The sequence below is a fragment of the Schistocerca nitens genome, chromosome 1 (assembly GCF_023898315.1).
Source record: "Schistocerca nitens isolate TAMUIC-IGC-003100 chromosome 1, iqSchNite1.1, whole genome shotgun sequence".
In the NCBI taxonomy this organism is placed as follows: domain Eukaryota; kingdom Metazoa; phylum Arthropoda; class Insecta; order Orthoptera; family Acrididae; genus Schistocerca; species Schistocerca nitens.
In genome coordinates this window covers 248,130,314-248,156,597 of record NC_064614.1, presented here as the reverse complement: position 1 = coordinate 248,156,597, position 26,284 = coordinate 248,130,314, and the positions used below count along the sequence as shown (strand labels likewise).

The 26,284-nt window shown below is 46.2% G+C and overlaps 1 protein-coding gene across 3 annotated transcripts in view; it reads left to right on the top strand.

Moving 5' to 3' along the window:
- Positions 1-26,284, top strand: part of LOC126246994 (uncharacterized) — a 213,652-nt gene that overhangs the window by 110,019 nt on the left and 77,349 nt on the right. The gene's annotated exons all lie outside the window — the stretch shown is intronic.

Genomic DNA, 26,284 nt, shown 5'->3' with positions numbered 1-26,284 from the left:
ACATACGAAGATACAGGGTGCTGTACATCTGGAAATTTACTGTGACATGGACTTGGTCTCCATGAAAAACTGATGTGCGGCATCGATCACGTCTTAGCGAATGGCCTCAAGCACTCTGCAACATGTTGGCTTCGCCCCTCGTAATAGACTGCCTCTAAAAGGCGGAGTGCAAGGTTCATACCATTGACTGTGATTCAAGAGATTTGCGGCATTGCGTGAGAACCTTATTACTGTCCCTGCCCTCACATAACAATAAATGATGCATAATGGCTCTTCAAAATGTGGGTCAGAGAATCTAGCCTGGCTTGCTGTATCATTGGTGCTCACCAAACACACTCTCGGAGACTAATATTGGCCTTTAACAGTGGCATTATAGGTAGTCAGTTGTCCTAGAGCGTTACTTCCGTGTTTAATTAGATCTAGGTTCTGGGAACGAGCTGATCACCCTTGACTGTTTTCTACGAGGGCCACTCCAAAAGAAATGCACACTATTTTTTTAAAATCCATCTTTCATTCTACATGTCTGAAAGTTTTACATTGTGTAGATACATCCTTTAGGAACAATATTTTCATTTCTCCACGTAATTTCCATCCCTCTCAACTGCCTTGGCCATCTTGGAATCAGCGTCAGTATACCCGCACGTTAAAATTCTGGAAAAACCTGTTGGAGCCACTGTTTGGCAGCGTGCACAAGGGAGTCATCATCTTCAAACCTTGTTCCACGAAGAGAGTCTTTCAGTTTCCCAAAGAGATGATACTCACATGGAGCCAGGTCAGGATTGTGAGGCGGGTATTTCAGTGTTGTCTATCCGAGTTTTGTGATCGCTTCCATGGCTTTTTGACTGACATGTGGCCGTGCATTGTCGTGCAACAGCAAAACATCCTGCTTTTGTCGAAGTGGTCGAACACTACTCAGTCGAGCTTGAAGTTTCTTCAGTGTTGTCAGATATGCAACAGAATTTATGGTGGTTCCACTTGGCATAATGTTTCGGAATCGAAATACACAGTAGCCATAACTTTTCTAGCAGAAGGTGTGGTTTTGAACCTTTTTTGTCTTGGGTGAATTTGCATTGCCTCTTCGTCTCTGGTGAAAAACGATGGAGCCACGTTTCTTGTTTCTTTGTGAGCCACTGTCAACATCCTGGGAACCCACCTGGCACAAACCTTTTTTAACGCCAACACTTTCAGTATTCTGCAAACACTTCCTTCCTCCATCCCAACGTAGCGTGACAATTCGTTCACTGTGATGCGTTTGTCGGCAGTCACCAATTCGTTAACTCTCTGCACATTGTCTGGAGTGTGTGCAGTACGAGGCCTGCCGCTGAGAGGACAATCATCAATATTGCCGTGCCCGCTTTCATCACGTAACCTGCTTGCCCACCGACTAACTGTACTGCGATCGACAGCAGCATCTTCATACATCTTTTTCAACCTCTTGTGGATGTTTCCCACTGTCTCGTTTTCACAGCACAGGAATTCTATGACAGCACATTGCTTCTGATGAACGTCAAGTGAAGCAGCCATCTTGAAGACATGCTGTGACGGCGCCACTCACGGAAACAGGTTGAACTAAGTTTGAAAACAAGCGGGAAGGATGTATCTACACACTGTAAAACTTTCACACATGCTGAATGAAAACTGTATTTTTACAAAAATAGTGTGCATTTCTTTTGGAGTGACCCTCGTATGTCTCTGCATGTCCATCTTTTCAGAGATGTTTGTCTAACAGTCGGCAGGTGATGTTTGAAGAGATCGCTGTCTCATAAGTCCACAGATACCAGTCTTCAAATGCAGGCCACTTTTGATCGGAACCGAGGTTAAAAATGGTTCAAATGGCTCTGAGCACTAAGGGACTTAACTTCTGAGGTCATCAGTCCCCTAGAACTTAGAACTACTTAAACCTAACTAACCTAAGGACATCACACACATCCATGCCCGAGGCAGGATTCGAACCTGCGACCGTAGCGGTCACGCGGTTCAAGACTGAAGCGCCTAGAACCGCTCGGCCACCCTGGCCGGCGGAACCAAGGTTACTTTTGCACAGTGTCAACTCTAAACTGCAGCTGTCTCAGTACCCCCAAAACTGCGTTTACACCTGTGCGCCTTGCGGTTAGTCGCCGTGCAGCTGCAGCTTTTCCCAGAAGGAAGTAGAGGCGCCCAGTGTAAACACAGTTGTGAATGAAATCACTCGCCGGCCGAAGTGGCCGTGCGGTTAAAGGCGCTGCAGCCTGGAACCGCAAGACCGCTACGGTCGCAGGTTCGAATCCTGCCTCGGGCATGGATGTTTGTCATGTCCTTAGGTTAGTTAGGTTTAACTAGTTCTAAGTTCTAGGGGACTAATGACCTCAGCAGTTGAGTCCCATAGTGCTCAGAGCCATTTGAACCATTTTTTTGAAATCACTCGCACGCACATATTGGGGAATAGACATGCAACACGCGTGCCTCTATTTGCATCTGGGGCAAGCACAGTCGCACAGCGAATAGCCGCAAGGCCCACATGTGTAAACGCACCTTAAGAAAGGCGTGAAGTGGCATCGCACTCCTTACGAAAACACATCAAACGAGAGTAATAGCAACGCCAAGTCACTCCTTTCCACAGCACTGGAAGGGTTCTAACGTGTCCCAAGGTACGCCAGATGAACAGACGGTGTGAAGCACACTCTCCTTGTTAAACCACCAATGAATCGTCGACAGGGCAGTACCTAACTGTTACCAGGTCCACCCTGACAGCCAAGGCTCCACATTCTCCTAGCCACGTGGGGCTTATGTGTGTAGGGAACACTTCTGCTGGATCGCTGACTACATAAAACAACCTCTCGAAACCGACGTTACACCACTTGACGGAGGAAGTGTGAAGCAGTGGCGACTTCGATGTCTCTGTCTCGCGATGGTGCTGTACTGGTTGGGCATATTCGGGCAGTTAAGGCGGGATAACTATCCTGGCGCTGTGTCGTGCTTAATGCCTGACCTTGCTGCTGAATATTTCCTCTCTTCTGGGATCTTCTCCACTACTCTTACCCTACTGGCGACATTCATCTCCCACCCTCGTGCTGACTATGCTTGACTTCTAATCTATCAGTGATCCGGCCACACATGATGACAGTCTACATCTACATCTATATGGGTAATCTGCAGATCACATTTAAGTGCCTGGCAGAGGGTTCATCGAATCACCTTCACAATAATTCTCTATTATTCCAACCTCGTACAGCTTACGGAAAAAACGAACACCTGCATCTTTCGGTGCGAGCTCTGATATCCCGTATTATAATTATGGTGATCGCTTCTCCCTCTGTAGGTCGGTGTCAACAAAATATTTTCGCATTCGGAGGAAAAAGTTGGTGACTGAAATTTGGTGAGAAGATTCCACCGCAACGAAGAACGCCTTTGTATTAATAATGCCCATCCCAAATCCTGTATTACACTACTGGCCATTAAAATTGCTACACCAACACTAAATGCAGATATAAATGGGTATTCATTGGACAAATATATTATACTAGACTTGACATGTGATTACATTTTCACGTAATTTGTGTGCATAGATCCTGAGAAATCAGTACCCAAAACAACCACCACTGGCCATAATAACGGTCTTGATACACCTGGGCATTGAGTCAAACAGAGCTTGGATGGCGTGTACAGGTACAGCTGCCCATGCAGCTTCAACACGATACCACAGTTCATCAAGAGTAGTGACTGGCGTATTGTGACGAGCCACTTGCTTGGCCACCATTGACCAGACGTTTTCAATTGGTGAGAGATCTGGAGAATGTGCTGGCCAGGGTAGCAGTCGAACCTTTTCTGTATCCAGAAAGGCCCGTACAGAACCTGCAACATGCGAGCGCGCATTATCCTGCTGAAATGTAGAGTTTCGCAGGGATCGAATGAAGGGTAGAGCCACGGGTCGTAACACATCTGAAATGTAACGTCCACTGTTCAAAGTGCCGCCAATGCGAACAAGAGGTGACCGAGACGTGTAACCAATGGCACCCCATACCATCACGCCGGGTGATACGCCAGTATGGCGATGACGAATACACGCTTCCAATGTGCGTTCACCGCGATGTTTCCAAACACGGATACGACCATCATGATGTTGTAAACAGAACCTTGATTCATCCGAAAAAAATGACGTTTTGCCATTCGTGCACCCAGGTTCGTCGTTGAGTACACCATCGCAGGCACTCCTGTCTGTGACGCAGCGTCAAGGGTAACCGCAGCCATGGTCTCCAAGCTGATAGTCCATGCTGCTGCAAACGTCATCGAACTGTTCGTGCAGATGGTTTTTGTCTTGCAAACGTCCCCATCTGTTGACTCAGGGATCGAGACGTGGCTGCTCGATCCGTTACAGCCATGCGGATAAGATGCCCGTCATCTTGACTGCTAGTGATACGAGGCCGTTGGAATCCAGCACGGCGTTCCGTATTACCCTCCTGAACCCACCGATTCCATATTCTGCTAGCAGTCATTGGATCTCGACCAATGCGAGCAGCAATGTCGCGATACGATATATCGCAATCGCGATAGGCAACAACCCGACCTTTATGAAAGTCGGAAAAGTGATGGTACGCATTTCTCATCCTTACACGTGGCATCACAACAACGTTTCGCCAGGCAACGCCGGTCAACTGCTGTTTGTGTATGAGAAATCGGTTGGAGACATTTCTCATGTCAGCACGTTGTAGGTGTCGCCACCGGCGCCAACCTTGTGTGAATGCTCTGAAAAGCTAATCATTTGCATTTCATAGCATCTTCTTCCTGTCGGTTAAATTTCTCGTTGTAGCACGTCATCTTCGTGGTGTAGCAATTTTAATGGCCAGTAGTGTATTTCAGTGGCACTCTCCCCCGTTTCTCGATAATACAAAACGTACTGCCCTTCTTTGTACTTTCTCGATATGGTCCGTCAATCCTATCTGGTAAGTATTCCACACCGCGCAGCAATACTCTAAAAGAAGACGGACAAGCGTAGCGTAGGCAGTCTCTTTAGTAGATCCGTTACATTTTCTAAGTGTCCTGTCAATAAAACGCAATCAGTAGTAACCCTTCCCCACAACATTTTCTGTGTGTTCCTTCCAATTTAAGTTGTTCGTAATTGTGATTCCTAGGTATTAAGTTGAATTTACGGAGTTTAGATTTGACTGATTTATCGTGTAACCAAAGTTTAACGGATTCCTTTTAGCACTCATGTGGATGACCTCACAATTTTCATTATTCAGTGTCAATATCCAATTTTCGCACCATACGAACGTCCTTTCTAAAACTATTTGCAATTTGTTTTGATCTTCTGATGACTTCACTAGACGATAAACGACAGCATCATCTGTAACAACCTAAGAAGGTGGCTTAGATTCTCTCTTGAATCATTTATATAGATAATGAACAGCAGAGATCCTATATCACTAACTTGGGGAATGACAAAAACAACTTCTGGTTTACTCGATGACTTTCCGTGAGTTACTACGAACTGTGAACTCTCTGACAGGAAATCACAAATCCAGTCCCATAACTGAGACGATATTCCATAAGGATGCAATTTCTTACAAGTCAGTTTTGAGATACAATGTCTGCAGAACATACAGGCCACTAAGAAGCCGCACAGGCGCCATAATGGTACGGATGTAATTTAACTCAGTTTGAGCTAACCCGCTGCCACAAGGCTCAAGTGTCGTGATCAATAACGTGCGGATGTCAGAGGTCATCGCCTAGTTCGGGCTGTATCAGTGGATGAACGAGCCACAATGCAAAAGGTCGTTCTGCAGATCACTGCTACCCGACGACAATTAACGAACGGACACACCATTAAGAACGTTTCCGTCTTACAGAGCACAGATGCCTTTGTGCCACAAGAGTATCTCTAGCCACAGAGATTAACATGGATGCAGGAAAATAGGCATTGATTACACGGAAGTTTCGAAATAGCAATCTGCTAAGCTGGGTCGCCATATGTGTTTGTAAGAGTGCGTCTAACAAGGGAACCTCCTCATCGCACCCCCCTCAGATTTAGTTATAAGTTGGCGCAGTGGATAGGCCTTGAAAAACTGAACACAGACAAATCGAGAAAACAGGAAGAAGTTGTGTGGACCTATGAAAAAAATTAGTGTAATATACAAACTGAGCAGTCCATGCCAAGATAGGCAACATCAAGGACAATGGGAGACAAGCAGCGTCGTGGTCCCGTGGTTAGCGAGAGCAGCTACGGAACGAGAGGTCCTAGGTTCAAGTCTTCCCTCGAGTGAAAAGTTTAATTTTTTATTTTCAGTTTATGTGACAAACTCTTATGTTTTAATCACTTTTTTGGGAGTGATTATCACATCCACAAGAAAACCTAAATCGGGCAACGTAGAAGAATCTTTTTACCCATTCGCCAAGTGTACAAGTTAGGTGGGCCGACAACATATTCCTGTCATGTGACGCACATGCCGTCACCAGTGTCGTATAGAATATATCAGACGTGTTTTCCTGTGGAGGAATCGGTTGACCTATGACCTTGCGAGCAAATGTTTTCGGTTCCCATTGGAGAGGCACGTCCTTTCGTCTACTAATCGCACGGTTTTGCGGTGCGGTCGCAAAAAACAGGCACTAAACTTATTACAGTGAACAGAGACGTCAATGAAAGAACAGACAGATCATAACTTTGCGAAAATAAAGAAAGTAAAATTTTCAGTCGAGGGAAGACTTGAACCAAGGACCTCTCATTCCGCAGCTACTCATGCTAACCACAGAACCACGGTGCACCAGAGCTTACGTGATCCTTAATGTTGCATACTTTACACGTGGACTACTCAGTTTGTACATTTTATTAATTTTTTTCATAGTTTCACACAACTTCTTCCTGTTTTCTCGATTAATCTGTGTTCAGTTTTTCAAGGCCTATCCACTGTGCCAACTTATAACTAAATCTGAGGGGGGTGCGATGGGGAGGTTCCCTTGTAAGAACAAACCGCGCAACGGATTTGCTCTGATCGGCGTAGTGAAATTCAGCCCAATTTTGGCGTCCTTGTATAGGAAATATTTACACAGTATGAAACTGACAACTGCTGCGTCTGCCGCCGACTATCAAATACAACAGATACTAATATTTTGTACGAGGGTGGGTTGATAAGTCTGATAAATTTCGAAGAAATACTACGCTATTTTATTGTATGGTGTGGGTAACCGTGATACTTATGATGGCTTTGGTGGAACTTTATGTCTCATTATGCACGAATGAATAGAAATGTGTGTAGTGTTCAAACCTTTTTATTTTTAAAAAAGTTATGTCTCCTAAACAGAAATTGAGTGGTGGAAGTGTATAGGTATTTCGTATCAGATAGTTTATTTCCAGATAATTTTAAAAGGGCTCTTGCGAATAACGCAGATGAGGCATGTTCTTGTGATCGATTATGTCTTCTTTGAAAAATTTCCGATAAAATTCATAGTATCGTAAAAGAAGACCGTCTCGTCAAGAGTCTTAATGCTGTGATGAACGGGTGTGTGGTATCTTGTATCGATCTCTGTTTATGTACAAGATGATCGCATGATCGATGCCATATTCGTGAAATTTACCATTACAACCCCGTAAACAAAACTGCGATCAATCCTGTGGACAGCGGGAAAAATTATTTTGTCGGTGATGAGATGCGATTATCTTTGTGACTCACAGTAGATCATGGGAGACGATGAAACAGAGGAGACTGTATCACGTTACAAACCATTTTTGAACCTTTTATATACCGAGCAGTAATGACACGAACAATGCCCCTGCATGAAAGTCATGGGATACTTCCTAATATCGTATCGGACCTCCTACTGCCTGGCGTAGTGCAGCATCTCGACGTGGCATGGATTCTAAAAGTCATTGGAAACCCCATGCAGAAATATGGAGTGACCTCTCGATTATGTCCCATGTCGAGCGATCTGAGTGGCCAGATTGTCTGCTCGAATTGTCCAGAATGTTCTTCAGACCAATCGCGAACAATTGTGGCCAGGTGACATAGCGTATTGTCATCCACAAAAATTCCCTCGTTGTTTGGGAACATGAAGTGTATGAATGGCTGCAAACGGTCTCCAAGTAGCCGAACATAACCATTTACAGTCAATGATCGATTTAGTTCATGTAACACAGCCCACACCATTATGGATCCATCACCAGCTTGCACAGTGGCTCGTTGACAACTTGAGTCCATGGCTTCGTGGGGTCTCACCACACTCGAACCCTACCATCAGCCCTTACCAACTGAAATGAGACTCATCTGATCAGGCCACGGTTTTCCGAACCCACGAGAGGCACTGCAGGCGATGTCGTGCTGTTAGCAAAGGCACTCGCGTCGGTCGTCTGCCCATTAACGCCAGATTTCACCGCACTGTCCTAACGGATACGTTCTTCATACGCCCCAAATTGGTTTCTGCAGTTATTTCGCGCAGTGTTGCTCGTCTGTTAGCACTGACAACTCTGCGCAAGTGCCGCTGCTCTCGGCCGTTAAGTGAAGGCCGTCGGCCATTACATTGTCCATCGTGAGAGCTAACAATTGAATTTTATTATTCTTGGTACGCTCTTGACACTGTGGATCGCGGAATATTGAATTTCCTAACGATTTCCGAAATGGTATGTCTCAAGTGTCTAGTTCCAACTACTATTTCGCGTTCAAAATCTGTTAACTACCGTCGTGCAGCCATAATCACGTTGGAATCCTTTTTACCTGAGTGCAAATGACAGCTGCGCCAGTGCACTGCCCTTTTATACCTTGTGTACGCAATACTACGTTCATCTGTATATACGCCTGTCGCTATCATATCACAGACATTTGTCACCTCAGTGTATAGGACTATGAGCTTCATCTCACGTCGTCTCCTGTGATGGCAAAAATGCTTGACCCGAGCTTCGAAATAGTTGCCCACATAGGAATTTTTCTGTCCCCTCTCATCAAAAAATAATGTGAAAGGAAGAAATGTTAGTCTGTTTAAGAAGTGTTTTGCAGTGAATAAGTGTTACGTTGGAAACAAATTTCCTTTCTGAGGGAATCAAACGGTTAGATCTCCTTTAACCAAATGCATTTAGAATACGTTTTTTCCATGTTATGCAGCGGTAACAGTGGCACAATTTTCTCAGTAAAGTTTGTTGCGGTGGAAACTGTCATAATAGCTATGTGACTCTACGAGTCTCGACTGTATAGTACAGGGTGAACACAAAGTCTTGCCCTGATAATAACAATTTATTACAGAATAGCCGTTTGACATAATAACTTAAATTTGATGCCGTTACATAGGTTAGTGTTACTAGTTTTTTTTTTTTAGACCACTTACGTTAGTAAACCTTAACGTGCGCTCCCTTGGTAGTTCGGAGAACGTCGAGGCGGTATTCCAGTTCCCGCCAGGTGTTTCGTAACATGTGTTCTGTCACAGTACCCACAGCAGCTTGTATCCTAGCCTTCAGTTCGTCGACGTCAGCAACTGGTGTGACGAAGACGCTGTCCTTGATATAGCCCCAGAAAAAAAAGTCAAGGGGCGTAGTGTCTGGAGAGGGGAGTAATGTACGGATCGGTGGATTGGAAGGAACGGTCCAACACCCTGGCCACCCCACTCTCCAGACATTACATTGTGCTCACCCTGTATTTTCAGTAGCCCATGTGCGCTGTCATTGCCGAGCGCCATAATGCATGCGAGACTTCTACCACCCACACGTTGCTAAGGATTTCCGGCTACGCTGCGGAAGTTTGGCTGAGAAGTCCTTATCACATACATATCCTCCATACAGTCCCGATCACTCACACGTGATTTCCATATTTCTGGAGACCCGAGAAAAGACATTCGCGCCCGTTGATTTGTTTCGGACGAAGAGTTGCACGCTTGGGTACAATCATGGTTCCGCAGGCAACCGCAACGTGTTTCCATTGACTGTCTCGTTTCACAGTGAGATTAATGTATTAACAGTTATGACGATTACTTTTGAATAATGAACAATTTACTTACTTTTTCCATCTGCCTCGTTTTCCTTTGACTGTCCCTTATACACATGCCGTCCCAAACTAAGAACATTGCGCAACAACAGTGGCGCATTGTGAGAAGAGAGTACGTATACTGATCAGCGAGAACTTTATGACCACCGATCTACTATCTACACTCCTGGAAATGGAAAAAAGAACACATTGACACCGGCGTGTCAGACCCACCATACTTGCTCCGGACACTGCGAGAGGGCTGTACAAGCAATGATCACACGCACGGCACAGCGGACACACCAGGAACCGCGGTGTTGGCCGTCGAATGGCGCTAGCTGCGCAGCATTTGTGCACCGCCGCCGTCAGTGTCAGCCAGTTTGCCGTGGCATACGGAGCTCCATCGCAGTCTTTAACACTGGTAGCATGCCGCGACAGCGTGGACGTGAAACGTATGTGCAGTTGACGGACTTTGAGCGAGGGCGTATAGTGGGCATGCGGGAGGCTGGGTGGACGTACCGCCGAATTGCTCAACACGTGGGGCGTGAGGTCTCCACAGTACATCGATGTCGTCGCCAGTGGTCGGCGGAAGGTGCACGTGCCCGTCGACCTGGCACCGGACCGCAGCGACGCACGGATGCACGCCAAGACCGTAGGATCCTACGCAGTGCCGTAGGGGACCGCACCGCCACTTCCCAGCAAATTAGGGACACTGTTGCTCCTGGGGTATCGGCGAGGACCATTCGCAACCGTCTCCATGAAGCTGGGCTACGGTCCCGCACACCGTTAGGCCGTCTTCCGCTCACGCCCCAACATCGTGCAGCCCGCCTCCAGTGGTGTCGCGACAGGCGTGAATGGAGGGACGAATGGAGACGTGTCGTCTTCAGCGATGAGAGTCGCTTCTGCCTTGGTGCCAATGATGGTCGTATGCGTGTTTGGCGCCGTGCAGGTGAGCGCCACAATCAGGACTGCATACGACCGAGGCACACAGGGCCAACACCCGGCATCATGGTGTGGGGAGCGATCTCCTACACTGGCCGTACACCACTGGTGATCGTCGAGGGGACACTGAATAGTGCACGGTACATCCAAACCGTCATCGAACCCATCGTTCTACCATTCCTAGACCGGCAAGGGAACTTGCTGTTGCCGGCCGAAGTGGCCGTGCGGTTAAAGGCGCTGCAGTCTGGAACCGCAAGACCGCTACGGTCGCAGGTTCGAATCCTGCCTCGGGCATGGATGTTTGTGATGTCCTTAGGTTAGTTAGGTTTAACTAGTTCTAAGTTCTAGGGGACTAATGACCTCAGCAGTTGAGTCCCATAGTGCTCAGAGCCATTTGAACCATTTGAACTTGCTGTTCCAACAGGACAATGCTCGTCCGCATGTATCCCGTGCCACCCAACGTGCTCTAGAAGGTGTAAGTCAACTACCCTGGCCAGCAATATCTCCGGATCTGTCCCCCATTGAGCATGTTTGGGACTGGATGAAGCGTCGTCTCACGCAGTCTGCACGTCCAGCACGAACGCTGGTCCAACTGAGGCGCCAGGTGGAAATGGCATGGCAAGCCGTTCCACAGGACTACATCCAGCATCTCTACGATCGTCTCCATGGGAGAATAGCAGCCTGCATTGCTGCGAAAGGTGGATATACACTGTACTAGTGCCGACATTGTGCATGCTCTGTTGCCTGTGTCTATGTGCCTGTGGTTCTGTCAGTGTGATCATGTGATGTATCTGACCCCAGGAATGTGTCAATAAAGTTTCCCCTTCCTGGGACAATGAATTCACGGTGTTCTTATTTCAATTTCCAGGAGTGTATATAAACCCGCCTAGGCGATAGCAGCGCCACCTGGCGAGGAATGACTGCTAGTCAGACAAGCGAACGGTGCAAGTAGTATCAGTGAGCGTGCTGTCCATGTGTAGAGTGGGGAACCGCGCGATCTACCTCAGTTTGACTGAGGGCAGATTGTGACAGCACGGAGGATTGGCAGGAGCATTTCGGAAACTGCATGACTTGTCGGATGTTCGAGGAGTGCTGTGGTGCGAAGAGTGCTGTGGTGAGTATCTTCAACACGTGGCGAAACCAAGGTGAAACCACGTCCAGGAGTCGTGGGGTTCGGCGGCTACCCATCATTACAGATGTCGGACTTCGTAGGCTGGGCGGACAGTTCTGGAACTAACATCAGATTTTAATTTTAGGAAGAATACAAAATGGTTCAAATGGCTCTGAGCACTATGCGACTCAACTGCTGAGGTCATCAGTCGCCTAGAACTTAGAACTAATTAAACCTAACTAACCTAAGGACATCACACACATCCATGCCCGAGGCAGGATTCGAACCTGCGACCGTAGCGGTCACGCGGTTCCAGACTGAAGCGCCTTTAACCGCACGGCCACACCGGCCAGCTAGGAAGAATACAAATGTGTCTGAATTAACAGTACATCGAACACTTCTAACGATGGGCCTCCCCAGTCGACGATCCATGCATGTGCCAATGTTAACACCCCGCCATCTGCAACTACGACTGAAAAGGGCATGTGACTATCAGCACTGGACGTTGGCACAGTGGCAGAGCGTTGCATGGTCTGATGAATCCCGATACTTTGATCATCATGCCAAAGGGAGGGCACGAATCCATCTTCTTCCAGGGGAATAGCTACTTGACACCTGTACTGCGGAACGGAAACAAGCTGGCAGCGGTTCCATTATGCTCTGGGGAACATTCACGTGTGTATCCATGAGTCCACTGGAGTTCGAGCAATGCACTATGACGGCCAAGGAGCATCGCACACTGGTTACAGACCACGTACATTTCTTCATGACAGTCATGTTTCCCAACAGCAGTGGAATTTTTCAACAATGTAATGCGCCATGTCACAATGCAAGTAGTGCGATGGAGTGGTTCGAGGAACAGTGGCGAGTTCCAATTGATGTGCTGTTTCCCCCTTCCTCTCTCCACCCCCCTCCCCCCAAAATCTCAGACATGAAACCAATCGAACACATCTGGGATGAGACTGAACAAGGAGTCAGAGATGTGTATGTAGATGTGGTGCCAACTCCCTCCAGCGAGCTACTAAGGCCTCTTTGCTTCCATGCCACGATGCGTGGCCGCTGTTATTCATGCGAAAGTCTGTTGGGTAGGTAGTCATAATGTACTGGTTGATCAGCGTATTACGGGTTTCCTACAGACACCGTTTTGATGTGGTACGAATAACAGGTGCATCGCAGTGTGCGATTGAAATGGCACTGCAACTGGAAACGTACTCAGAATACGAAGTAAGATGGGCAAAACTCCTAAACTGCTCACAGATTCACTGTGAAAATCTGGCGGTGTGTGGAACAAATTCAGTGTTGCGTCCAGGAGCAGTGAAGCGGTGCGAACAATCTGACCAAGGCTGAATAGCCGTGAGTGATGTTGATCGCGAAGTCTATATCTTGCACCATTTCATTTTCATCTATTCGGTAAGTTAAAAGAACATCCGGGGTAAAGTGGTTTTCCAACGACGAGGACGTTCACACAGCGGTTCTCAACTAGCTCCGTGACCGGAGAGCAGATCTCTGTTGTCGAGGAATTAAATGATTTGCAGCACGCTCCGACCGTTGTTTACAGATAGGTGAATATGTTAAAAAAATAGCGTCAAGTATCCGTGTTACTTTTAAGTGTAGTGCAGCTTAAAGCAAAAGTTATTTGGCCTGTTACAATAATGTGTAGTTTATTTATTGAAATCCATCGGTATCCGAATGACTTGAATTAAATTCTGCCTGAGTTGCATGCAACTCACATAACGTAACTCTCTTGCGGGTCCTCTAATGTCTTCCCGGTACAGTCGTTTGACAATATAAAATCGCTACCAACACTGTTCTGTGTGTCAAATTAATACAACGTTATTATAGATAACAGGCAGGCAGGCACTCCGTCTTCAGGCCGCAAGTGGCCCATCGGGACCATCCGACCGCCGTGTCATCCTCAATTAGGATGCGGATAGGAGAGGCGTGTGGTCAGCACACCGCTCTCCCAGTCGTTATGATGGTTTTCTTTGACCAGAGCCGCTACTATTCGGTCGAGTAGCTCCTCAATTGGCATCACGATGCATTGCAGGTAACAGCAAACATGTTATTAGAGATTCTGCTTGTAGACTTATATTTATTACAATAAACGACATTTCAAAAATGTTACCACTCTCATTAGCATTTGACACAACTAACAATCGTAGCTCTGTGACAGAAATCAGGTTGTAATCTTTAGCCAAAACTAAATTTTTGCCTTTAAGAGATTTTGCAAGAATGTCTGAACTTCCAAAATTTTGTGATAACTCTTTCTCTCTGAAAGGTTTTCCGTCTACTTGTTTCTCATTGTTTGACTGGCGAATGGCTTTTCAGGAACTAGTCAATGAACTAGTTAAAAACATGAGAATAACAGTTTCAAGCGCTCTATGGAAACCGCAGCTTCAACAGCACATCGCCAACAGTCAATTTTACTGTACTGTGATGGCGCTTGGATGGTATGATGTACAGTTCGATAGTCACTTATCACCCTTGTAATCCAGCACCAAGCAACGTTAAATGTTTGAGGGGTTCATAGGCAGGTAGTTGTACACCTGTTGGAACTGTAAATGACAAGCCGAAGTGTTTTTTTTTCTCGTTTTAGATTCAAACCTAACACCTTTGGTCAATGCTAGCCAAGCACAGCTTTCGTGTCTGACCGAGACTCGAACACAGGACCAATCGCCATTGGTGACTAGGCACGAAGAGACGTGAAGTACCTAATCTCTGGCCACTATCAGTTAGCTAGTCTCATCTTATAACTACATGTCAATAACTTTTCTGTTCACCTTGGATTCCTATACAGCAACTAGTGTTTGTGTTAACGAACCACGAAAGATGTTAAAAATGGTTTCATTTGGAAGTAACAAAGGGTGCCCATGTTTAAACTTGAAACGACGTGAAGCAAGTAGCTGTATTGGACGGGGATTCAAAATGAGCACCTTGTCAACTAAGCATAGTCAGATGTTAAAGTATCGAATTTTTCACAAACAGTGATATGTTACAACTCAAAATAACGAGAAGACTTTTGTATTGTTATTTATTTATTTATTTTACCGGGATTCAAAGCCAGCACCCACCACCATTGTTTTCTAGCTCGAATAGACGTTAAATATAGGTTTCCTTCATCAGTAGCAAGATACGCGCATGTTTGACCTAAAAATAACTTGACTACAAGTTTTGTACTGACTGTAAATCGAGCCCCGCACATATCGTCGTTGTTGATTGCACCCGATGAGAAGTTAACTACAAACTTCTTTTTTATCACTATCTGGGAGTCACAAAACCTGAAACGATATGATCAGAAATTATGTCCGACTGAGAGGCAAAACCAGCTTTGTTGAACCCGTGAAGATGTCGAAATCAAAATTACTTTTCACTAATAGTTAGATGTATGCAAACTTTAGTGCCGTTCCGGATTCGAAACCAGACACACGCCTTTCATGGAGACATTGAGGAGTTTTAATGCATGGACAAACAACGAAATGATGGAACTTTATTGTTCCAAAGCGGTCAAATCCCACGAAAAGGAAGTTCCGAGTTCGAATCCCAATCTACCAATAATAATTTTAGCATATCGAGTTAAAATAATATAAGAAATATGTGCGCTGTGACATTATACGACGATTGCTTTGTTAACCAAAATAAAGTTTCTAGTGTACTAAAGCTTACTGGTTCCACTTCTCCTTCGTCGTGTGCAACAATTAACAACAAAGTCAGAATCTGTCAGAACAGAAAAGGAAGCAGCTTCCACAGACTCCATGTTTGAATTTAATTTAGCGAAAGAAGTTTTGCTTCTCCATCCTGATATGAATTGATCCACACTACATTAAGATAAGATAGGAAAAAATGTACATTTTTTACTATTACTAGACATATCTTAATTTTCATAGTCCCTACCTGATACGTCTCTTTACTCATCAATATTCAGGTACTTTTTTGTAACTTCGTATGACTTTCCTGACATCCCAATGTCACTTTCATATGAGGAGACGAATGTCGTGAATTTCATCTGTCGAAGAATCACGACAGCAGTCGTTACCACACTCTTTTCAGCATCATTTCAATGCAGCTCAGCTCACTAGTGCCGCATACCTTCGATTCCTTGACGGCGTACTGCATGAACTCTTGGAAGATGTGCTACTGTATGTGCGCCAAAACAAGCGATTCCAGCACGATGGTGCACCACCTCATTTTTCGCGTGCGGTCCGATATCATCTGGACCAATGATTTCGGCAAGGATTGGATAGACCGTGGTGGCCCGATTGCTAAGCCTGCAGGTTCCCATTTGAACCCGCTAGACTTCTACGTTTGAGATCACATGAAATCCTTGATCAACGAGACACTTGTAGCCTCCGAGGAAGACCCATTGGCGCGGGCTACGGCTATGGCGGATGCTGGGGCACGAGGTATTCGTAAGCCTGTGTCCCGGAAAGTTGTACGGTGGTACCGAATCTCACATCGAGCCCTACTTATATATGACCCCGGACGACAAGCAACACGAGTCAAAGAGCAATGTGTGTTGCGGTATTTTGCGTGTAGAGGAAAAACGGTACGTTTCCGATCATGGGTTCCTATGCTAAACTTAACCGTTATGGTCCCTACAATAAGTCCTCAAAGCCAGTAAAGGGAATTTAGTTATACCATGTATATTCTAAACTACGAGAGAGTGATGCGCCGTTGGATATGCGTTTTTCAGGTCTTCAGAACGAGCAGTTTGAAATAACGAGGTCGATTCCTTTATCTCTGTAAATAATATTACTTTGATAGGAGCTATAAGTCGATTATCGAGCACTTTCTTACAACTCAAAGGAACAAGAAGTTACAAGATAACAGCGCCACAAAGGAGGTCCCGCCGTCAGGAGAAAAGCTCCCACAAACGTTTGTCTTGCTGTACCAAATGTAAGCAAGCACGTAACTCAGGTACGGCTGGCTTGAAACCAATTAGTCTGCCGTTGTAGCGATCAGACAACTTGCTCGCGAAGCTATTCAGACTTCAGAATATATAGAACATTCGGAAAAGTGGATATAGCTTTATTTTAATACAGGACCGTACCGGAGGGCGCTAATAGAAAAGGTGTATCCTTAGGCAGTCGTCTCGGCACCTCACCTCGAAGATGTAGGTGCCGCGGAGCCAGCGCAGTGGTACAGCCCTAACGAGACTACAGATTAAACAGAGGAGTGGAGGCCAGAATGACCACTACAACCCCAGGGACCTCCAAAAGCCACAATGAATAAATACAGCCAACGCTTCGCAACCCTGAAAAAACAGTGCACAAGGTGCGTAGCGCTTCGTCGTCAACAAAAATTGGGAAAGAGAGGGGGGGGGGGGAGAGGGGGAGGGAGAGATAGAGAGAAAGTAGCTGTGCGGTTCTAATGCCGAATGGTATCCTTATAAGCGCGAATCCCTCACCATCTGTCTTTGCAGACATTATCCATGGACTGGAAGTGTGTAGGATATAATAAGCCAACGGAAAAGAATGTCACTGCAGAGAAATGCGATTACCATTTTAGCTGCAGTAACACACAATCGGCACCTCAATGCGAGCCAATCTGAACGTACGAGTGGGATCAACCGAGAGAGTGTTCTCAACATCGGATCTCATTCTTTCACATTTCTCTCCACCTACAGGTTTATGGACACGACTCACAAAATCGGTTACAGTCCTCCGAGCTAAGTCTGTGAAAACTGCAAAGTGAGTCACGTTTCTGTGCAACAGTTTGTTTACGAATAAATCTTCGTTCACAAACCGTTCGTAAATTCATCTTCGTATGTGCACTATTGGTCAGTTGAAAAGCCACGTTGGTTGAAAGACGCGAATGTGTGGTGCAAGCTTTTCACCACTCGAATAATTTGTTCCTGTTTCATTGATGAGGTCCTAAATAGCAAGAAGTATCTACAATTTATAACAGATATGCTGCTGCAGTTATTGGACGACATCCCATTGGACATAAGGCAATTCATGTTTTACCAACATAACGGATGTTCCACCCATTCTGCGCAGACAATTACAGACCTTTTTTAACAAGAAATTTGAATATCGTTAAATCGGTCGTTGGAGAACACAAGATTTAATACCTCTGGAATTTGCGTGGATAAATTTAAAATAAGTTATCTGCAAGGAAGCCCCTACGACTCTAGAAGACATGAAATATCGTATACCAAGCGTCTGTGCTACGATAAGCCCAGATTAAATTCCACATGCAGTGTTACGTGTACGAAATGGCTTTACAGTAGTATCAGTGCTCAAGGTCAACATTTCGTGCATTTGTGTATGACAGTAATAATAAATACACGAACCATACATATGCTAAATGTTTGCTCACGTTTGCTACAGTATGGCAGTGATTCGTAGCGTTGATGTCATGTTCCTGTTTGATCCAGTTGCATACATGCTATGTCGTTGAAGTCCAATTCGAAGGCTCTTTCCAGTGCTACAGAAAAAGTGTATAGTTCCATTAAAAAACAAAATCGGTGTCATAATTTGGCAGCTATAAATGTTAAAGTTATTTGCATACCTCAGAAAATTCGTCACATTGACCGCTATAACTTAGCGAAAATCGCATTTCGATATATTTAGTCGTTCAGGACATATATTGAGGGGGAGGTCTATCTTACCAGTCTGGCTACAGCTTCCGATGGATTTTTACCCATTACTAACTCTGTCAGTGGCTCAGAAAGAAGTTCCATTTGCAGCAACAAAAATTTTTGATCATTTGCGCAGTAACATAAAATATCTGAGACATATTACTTTAGAGGTCGGGAAATCGCAGCCAAAATTCCACATGGTGTATAAAACCTTCCGCGTGGCTGTTAAAATACTTGTATTACGAAGTCACTACCAGGTTCGCATCAGTAGAAATGCATCTTCAGGTGATATATTTTAAAAAATGATTGCGGGGCAAAGTGGTTGCATAGAGCCAAGTCCCATCGTTCATCGTCTAGATAAAACCGACAGCACGTTTAAAGCGGTTGCCGGCGATTAAACTGATTGGGATCGCGCGGCACGTAATATTGGGGAAAAAAAAAAAAAAAAAAAGCTCTGAGCACTATGCGACTTAACTTCTGAGGTCATCAATCGCCTAGAACTTAGAACTAATTAAACCTAACTAACCTAATGACATCACACACGTCCATGCCCGAGGCAGGATTCGAACCTGCGAGCACTATGCGACTTAACTTCTGAGGTCATCAATCGCCTAGAACTTAGAACTAATTAAACCTAACTAACCTAATGACATCACACACGTCCATGCCCGAGGCAGGATTCGAACCTGCGACGTAGCGGTCGCTCGGTTCCAGACTGTAGCGCCTAGAACCGCACGGCCACTAAGGGCCGGCCGCGCGAGCGCAGTCAGTTTAATCATAGACAATCGCTTTTAACGTGCTATTGAATTTATCTGGAAGATGAACAGTGGGTCCTGACTGTAAGCAGTCACTTTTCCGCGCCACGCCTTTTTAAATGTTATCACCTAAAGGTGGGAAACGGTTAGAGCGGAAGATTTTATTCACCAAATGTCTAACAAGGGGACCCTCCATAATGTAAATCATGGATTCTCATGCGCTTCAAATATGTTGTAGAGGCACTTACCCTGAGTACCTGGCTATCCGGTTTTTTAGCGACGGGCCTTGGTTTTTGAGAAAATCGATTTTGAAGTTCATTGCGCGTTTTGTATACCCGTACGTACATTCGTTTCTTTTCTTTTTTTTTAAATCGACCGTATTTTTCAATTTTACTTCAAAGAATATCGACAAACAGTGTAAGGTGTGCAAAATTATAAACATATATTCAGTTATTAATTTTTCTGTCATACAATATTAGAAAATCTTATTTTTCGTCGTCCACATCGTTTGATGTGCCAGAACAATATTGTGGGTGATACTTATCATAGAAAGAACCGAAGCACAAATTTTCGCAACACCACGCGCATTTTATGAAAGCAACCGTCTTTCAGGCGCACGGTTTCTTCATGAGCGATATCGGCAAACACAATTCTTTTGCATTCAAAAATATTTGTCTTTCATCCGCTAATTTCGATGCGAACCATGCGTATCTAATCATGCTTTCAAAATTAGTTGCGCTGAATTGATTTTGGATTATCGAATGTAATTGTATCGAATATTCCCTAGAAGCGATCTCTCTATTGTCAAGTCGGGAGTATTCTCAATAATTTTCGTGAAGATTTTCATCTGTCGGTAAAACTAAACATCGTAGGACTGGCAATAACGAGTGCACACTTCGTTGGGACCACTTTTAAGGTGCAGGCGCTCGCTTTCCTTTCATCAGTGAATAGATGATCTTGTAACTTGAATCGGTTTGCCCTCCCCACGAATCGATAATGTACAACAATTTTTTTCTGTCCGACGTACGGAAGAATTACAGAACGCAAAAATTCTTCGTACACCAGTTTCGTGAACTTCCCGGATTTCGTGCAGGAGACAATTATATTTCTGAATTTTCTAGTTAATTCGTCTACTCGTTTTTTAACGTTAGGACCAAATTTTCCGGACGGTTCTTGCATTCATAAAAAATCACGGGAACAGGATTCGAACACGGTACCTCCAGAGCGGTAGCCGTGAAACTTTACCGCTGCGCTACGCTGACTTGCTCGGAATATATGTAATGTAACGGGTATGCAAAGCGCACAATGAACTTCAAAATCGATTTTCTTAAAAACCAAGGCCCGTCGCTAAAAAACCGGATAGCTAGGTACTCAGGGTAAGTGCCTCTACAACATATTTGAAGCGCATGAGAATCCGTGGTTTACAGTATGGAGGGTTCCCTTGTAAGAGGTGGCAAAGCAAGTTTTAAATGTAACTTAAAATGTTTCTCGCTGACAACTGCTTCTATTACATTGATGTATTTGTTGTGTCTAGCTCCTACAGCTTAGACACAATGAGGTAGCTAGGTGCACGCTAAACTAACGCAGACGGGCGTGAAGTCTGAAACAGGATACTGGATGAAAACTATAAAGAAAAGAAGGGAGCTTCTTTTATACTTTAATGAATCCTTGGAATACATCTCTCTTGAATATTCGTTAGCTATAAGCACTGATACAAATGGCGCCTTGCTAGGTAGTAGCTATGGACTAAGCTGAAGGCTATTCAATCGGTCTCTCGGCAAATGAGAGGAAAGCTTCGTACGTCTGGTCGCAAGCTATGTAGTCCGTACAACTGGGGCGAGGTCATGTCCGTGTCTTGTGACCTGCCATGTGGTGGCGCTAGGTTTGCGATTACACAGTGGCGACACGCGGGTCCGACATGTACTACAGGACCGCGGCCGATTTAAGTTACCACCTAGCAAGTGTGGTGTCTAGCGGTGACACCACATTCCTCCCCCGCAAATCGGCGAACGGTCGTGAGATAAGGCTTCCGCCCGCCGTGGGGAGGACCCCATGTTGACGTATGCGATGAGGTGGGGAGCCTAACAACAGGCGAGGCTGTGCCACCCGCACCCGGCCATTCGGTCCGAGGGGAGCTAGGAAACGCCTGCAAACCTAGTCCAGGGTGCACGTCAACATGCGGTGTATGCGCACGTAATGATACAAGAGGGGCCGAAGGGTCGACCTCCATTGCGTCGGGGAAGCCGACGCGCGACGACGACATCTGGTCCGGAGCGGGCAAGAGGTCCATGGCGGAGGACGGCTGGGCACGGGAAGCGAGCGGCGGCGCGTGACCCAGGGAGGCGCCAGGCGGCTGCAGCGAAGCGTCCGCTGCGGGCGGCGCCGGCGGCGGCTGCGGCGGCGGCGCGACGCCATGGGGCAAAATGGAAGGCAGCGTCGGTAACACCTGGGGATGAGGCGAGCCAGTAGATGGGTCCCCAGGGCGCTGACCTGACGGCTCCGTCGCTGAAAGCAGACGGGGAGCGGCAGAACCCAGGCGACGACAGAGGCGCAGCTGATTGAGATGCCGTCGCACCTCACCAGAGGCCCCCAAAACCAAATACATCGCGCGGCCGAGGCAGCGAAGAATGCGCCCTGCGAGCCAACGCTGTGAACCGCGATAGGTGCGATAATAGACAACGTCGCCAGGAGCAAAAGCAGGAGTCTGCCGCTGCACAGGAACCTGATGCGGCGGATGCAGCAAAGACATCAGGGTGCGATGAGAACGACCATGGAGCAACTCAGCCGGCGAGCGACCATCGCGGGGCTGAGAGCGATACGAAGACAAAAAGAGCAATAACGCGTCCTCCCGAGAATGCGACTCTTTCAATTTCAACATCTGGGACTTGAAAGTCCGGACCAATCTTTCAGCGGCACCGTTTGACTGAGGCGAAAACGGCGCGGACGTCAGATGTTGAATACCATTGGCCTTGCAGAATGACTGAAATTCTGCGGACATGAATTGTGGGCCATTGTCGGAAACAATAGTCTGCGGAAGACCTTCAATGCAAAAGATAGCAGACAAGGCTTGGATTGTGGCAGAAGACGTCGTGGAAGACATCCGGACAACAAAAGGAAAATTACTGAAAGCATCGACCACAACCAACCATCGAGCATTCCAGAATGGACCAGAAAAATCGATGTGCAAGCGTTGCCAAGGGGAAGTGGCTTTCGGCCATGCAAAGAATTTCCGCGGCGGTGCGGATTGTTGTTCGGCACACGCCACGCAAGAGGAGCACATATTTGTAATCGCAGCATCGATTCCGAACCAAGTACAGTGCTGACGAGCAAGTTGTTTCGTGCGCACTATACCCCAATGTCCTTGGTGAAGAAGCCGTAAGACAGAGGACTGTAACGATCGTGGGACCACGACTCTGGACTGATCATTATCAGAACGCAACAACAAAACACCACGCCGTACAAAAAGGCTCTCCTTGTGAGCAAAAAAACGGCGAACCAAAGGATCTTCGATCCGTGACTTTGACAAGGGCCATTGCGTAGCAACAAAACGCAAAACAGTAACAAGGACAGGGTCAGCAGCTGTGGCTGTAGCTACACGACGAAAATCAATCGGAAACGATTCGACCACGTCATCGGCTTCCGAATCAATGAACATGCAAGCAAGTTCGGAAGAATCGAATGCTTTATCCTCAGCAACAGGCAAACGGGACAACGCATCAGCGTTGCCGTGCTGAGCAGTGGACCGATACAAGATATCGTAGCGGTACTGCGAGAGAAAAAGTGACCAGCGAATGAATTTCTGCGCTGTACGTGGAGGTACAGGCTTGTTCGGATGAAAAAGCGATGTCAAAGGTTTGTGGTCCGTGATGATGGTAAAGGGACGACCATACAAGAAGTCATGGAACTTGGTAACACCAAACACGAGAGCTAAAGCTTCTTTCTCAATTTGTGAATAATTTCTTTGCGCAGATGAGAGCAATTTTGACGCAAAGGCAATAGGGCGATCATGCGAGCCATCCTTGTGCGCAAGCACAGCACCGATCCCGAAATCCGATGCATCTACCATCAACAAAAGAGGTTTTCGGGGATCGAATGGCGTAAGGCACGTATTTGAAAGTAACGCCGATTTCAACCGGCGAAAGGCGCGTTCGCATTCCGCCGTCCAGACGAACGGAACACCTTTACGGCGTAAGCGATGAAGCGGAGCTGAAATGGAAGAAGCATTGCGCAAAAATTTATGATAATAATTTATTTTACCCAACACACTTTGTAGCTGTTTCAAGTTCTGCGGTGCAGGTAAATCCTGTATGGCACGGAGGTGCTCTGGACTCGGATGTATACCTTGGGCATTTATGACATGCCCCAGGTAGGGTAAGTCCCGAGCAAAAAAAACACATTTGTCCTTCCTCAAGCGAAGACCATTCTGACGCAATACCTGAAATAATGTTCGGAGATTTTGCAAATGTTCTGCTTCTGTCTGTCCTGAGATCACAATATCGTCCAGATAGTTCGCAGCAGTAGGGACCGACGCACAAATATTTTGTAAATATTGCTGAAACAATGCAGGGGCGGATGCACACCCGAATGGCAGTCTTTTGAAGCGATACAAGCCAAGATGCGTGTTTACCACCAAGACGCGCTGGGATTCTTCGTCCACAGGTATCTGCAAGTACGCATCTGCTAGGTCCAATTTTGAAAAATATTTTCCCGGGCACAGTTTGTCAAAAAGATCTTCCGGGCGGGGCAAAGGAAAAGTAGCAGTCACAAGTTGTGGATTCACAGTGGCCTTGAAGTCCACACAAAGTCGCAATTTTCCGGAAGGTTTTGGCAAAATTACTAAGGGTGAGGCCCAGAGAGAAGCCTGCACACGTTCAATTACACCTTGAGATTCTAAATCGTGCAATGTTCTTGCGACCTCATCACGCAATGCGTGGGGAACATTGCGCGCTCTGAAAAATTTCGGTTGCGCGTTGTCTTTCAATTCCAAATGTGCTTCATAGTTCTTAGCGCAACCAAGGCCCGGTGCAAAAATGTCTGCAAATTCTTCACAAAGACTAGAAACACTGGCGGAAGGCACAGTCTGATTCACTGATAGGACCGGATTTACTATAGACAAATTAAACAATTGAAACAAATCTAAGCCAAACAAGTGCACTGCACTAGAAGAACGAAGAACGTAAAATGACACAAGTTTTGTTTGTTCCTTGTATGTTGCAAGAAGGCTGCACTGTCCTAACACAGGGATCGGCTGTCCTGAATAACTATGTAACTTAACATTTGCGGCACGCAATGGCGGTTGGCCCAGTTGTTTGTACGCGTCGTGATTAATCAATGAAACTGCAGCTCCGGTATCGAGCTGGAATGGGATCACTTTGCCGTCAAAGTCTAAGTCCACAAAAAGTTTATCGTCCTGCTGACGACAAGAGCGACTGTCACGTGCAATTTGAACTGAAACAGGTACAGAAGCACTTGCGACTTTACGTAATTTTCGGCGACGTCGACGCACATTTGTGGTGGGACGAACACAGTCACTGTTAGCTAAAGTGTCACTGGACGGGTGGGAATGAACTACATGAATGTCCATGGGCGAAGGTCCACGAGCCCGATTGTCCTGGGTTCGATTCCGGCGCGAAGCAAAAGGCCTGGAATTATTGCGATTGTCTGATCTTAACTTATTCTGGCAAACACTTTGAACATGTCCCTTGTGACAGTAAAAGCAAATAGCTTGGCGTGACGGGCAAGTTTCACGCGAATGTCTAGTTGCACACCGCGGGCATGATTTCACTGCAGTTGCTTGCTTACGCGGCGCACGTGTTTGCAAGTTAGGCTGCCGCTGCTGCGACGGGCGAGAGGGCCGCTTAGCGTCCCGTGCAGCGGGCCCGGCGGGCCGGTGAATGTGACACACTGCTGGCGAAGTTTCAAAAGATGCCTGAGCAAAGTCAAGTGTGTCTTGCCTATCCAATATGTCTATCACTTGTTGAAGGGAGGGATTAACTAGTTTCAAAATCTGTTCCCTTATGCGAACATCAGAAACGTTCTGGGCAATTGCATCACGCACCATAGTATCGGAATATGGGAGGCCACATTCACAGGCAAACGCGCAGTCTCTAGTAAGTCCTTGCAAAGTTGCTACCCACTCCCTATTAGTCTGACCGGCCGTACGTTTTGTACGAAAGAACGTATACCGTTTTGCAACTACATTTACTGTTTCTTTAAAATAGGCATCTAAAGCAGACAAAATTTCTTCGTAGGACAGAGTGGCTACGTCGCGTCGGGGAAACAATTTCACTATCACACGGTAGGTAGACACACCGACACAAGAAAGCAAAAACGGCTGCCGCTCTTTACCTTGAATTCTGTATGCTGCTAGGTGAAAGTTGAACTGGCGAGACCACTCTTGCCAGGTCTCATCGGCCGCCACGTATGGCCGAAAGGGAGGTGCAACAGCGTTTTGTGGCAGCGGTAGCGAAGAAGCGGCGGCTGCCGCATCGTTTTGCAGCGCACGTTGACCCTGGACGAGCTGTCCAAGGGCTTCCAATAACGCCTGCGTCTGCTGATTCTGCAAGCGAAAAAATTCGGACAGTACATCTGGAGATTGTGGCGAAGTCATGACACAAACGAATTAATACAAACTCTTTTACTCGTCGCCAAATAATGTTGTGTCTAGCTCCTACAGCTTAGACACAATGAGGTAGCTAGGTGCACGCTAAACTAACGCAGACGAGCGTGAAGTCTGAAACAGGATACTGGATGAAAACTATAAAGAAAAGAAGGGAGCTTCTTTTATACTTAACTTTAATGAATCCTTGGAATACATCTCTCTTGAATATTCGTTAGCTATAAGCACTGATACAAATGGCGCCTTGCTAGGTAGTAGCTATGGACTAAGCTGAAGGCTATTCAATCGGTCTCTCGGCAAATGAGAGGAAAGCTTCGTACGTCTGGTCGCAAGCTATGTAGTCCGTACAACTGGGGCGAG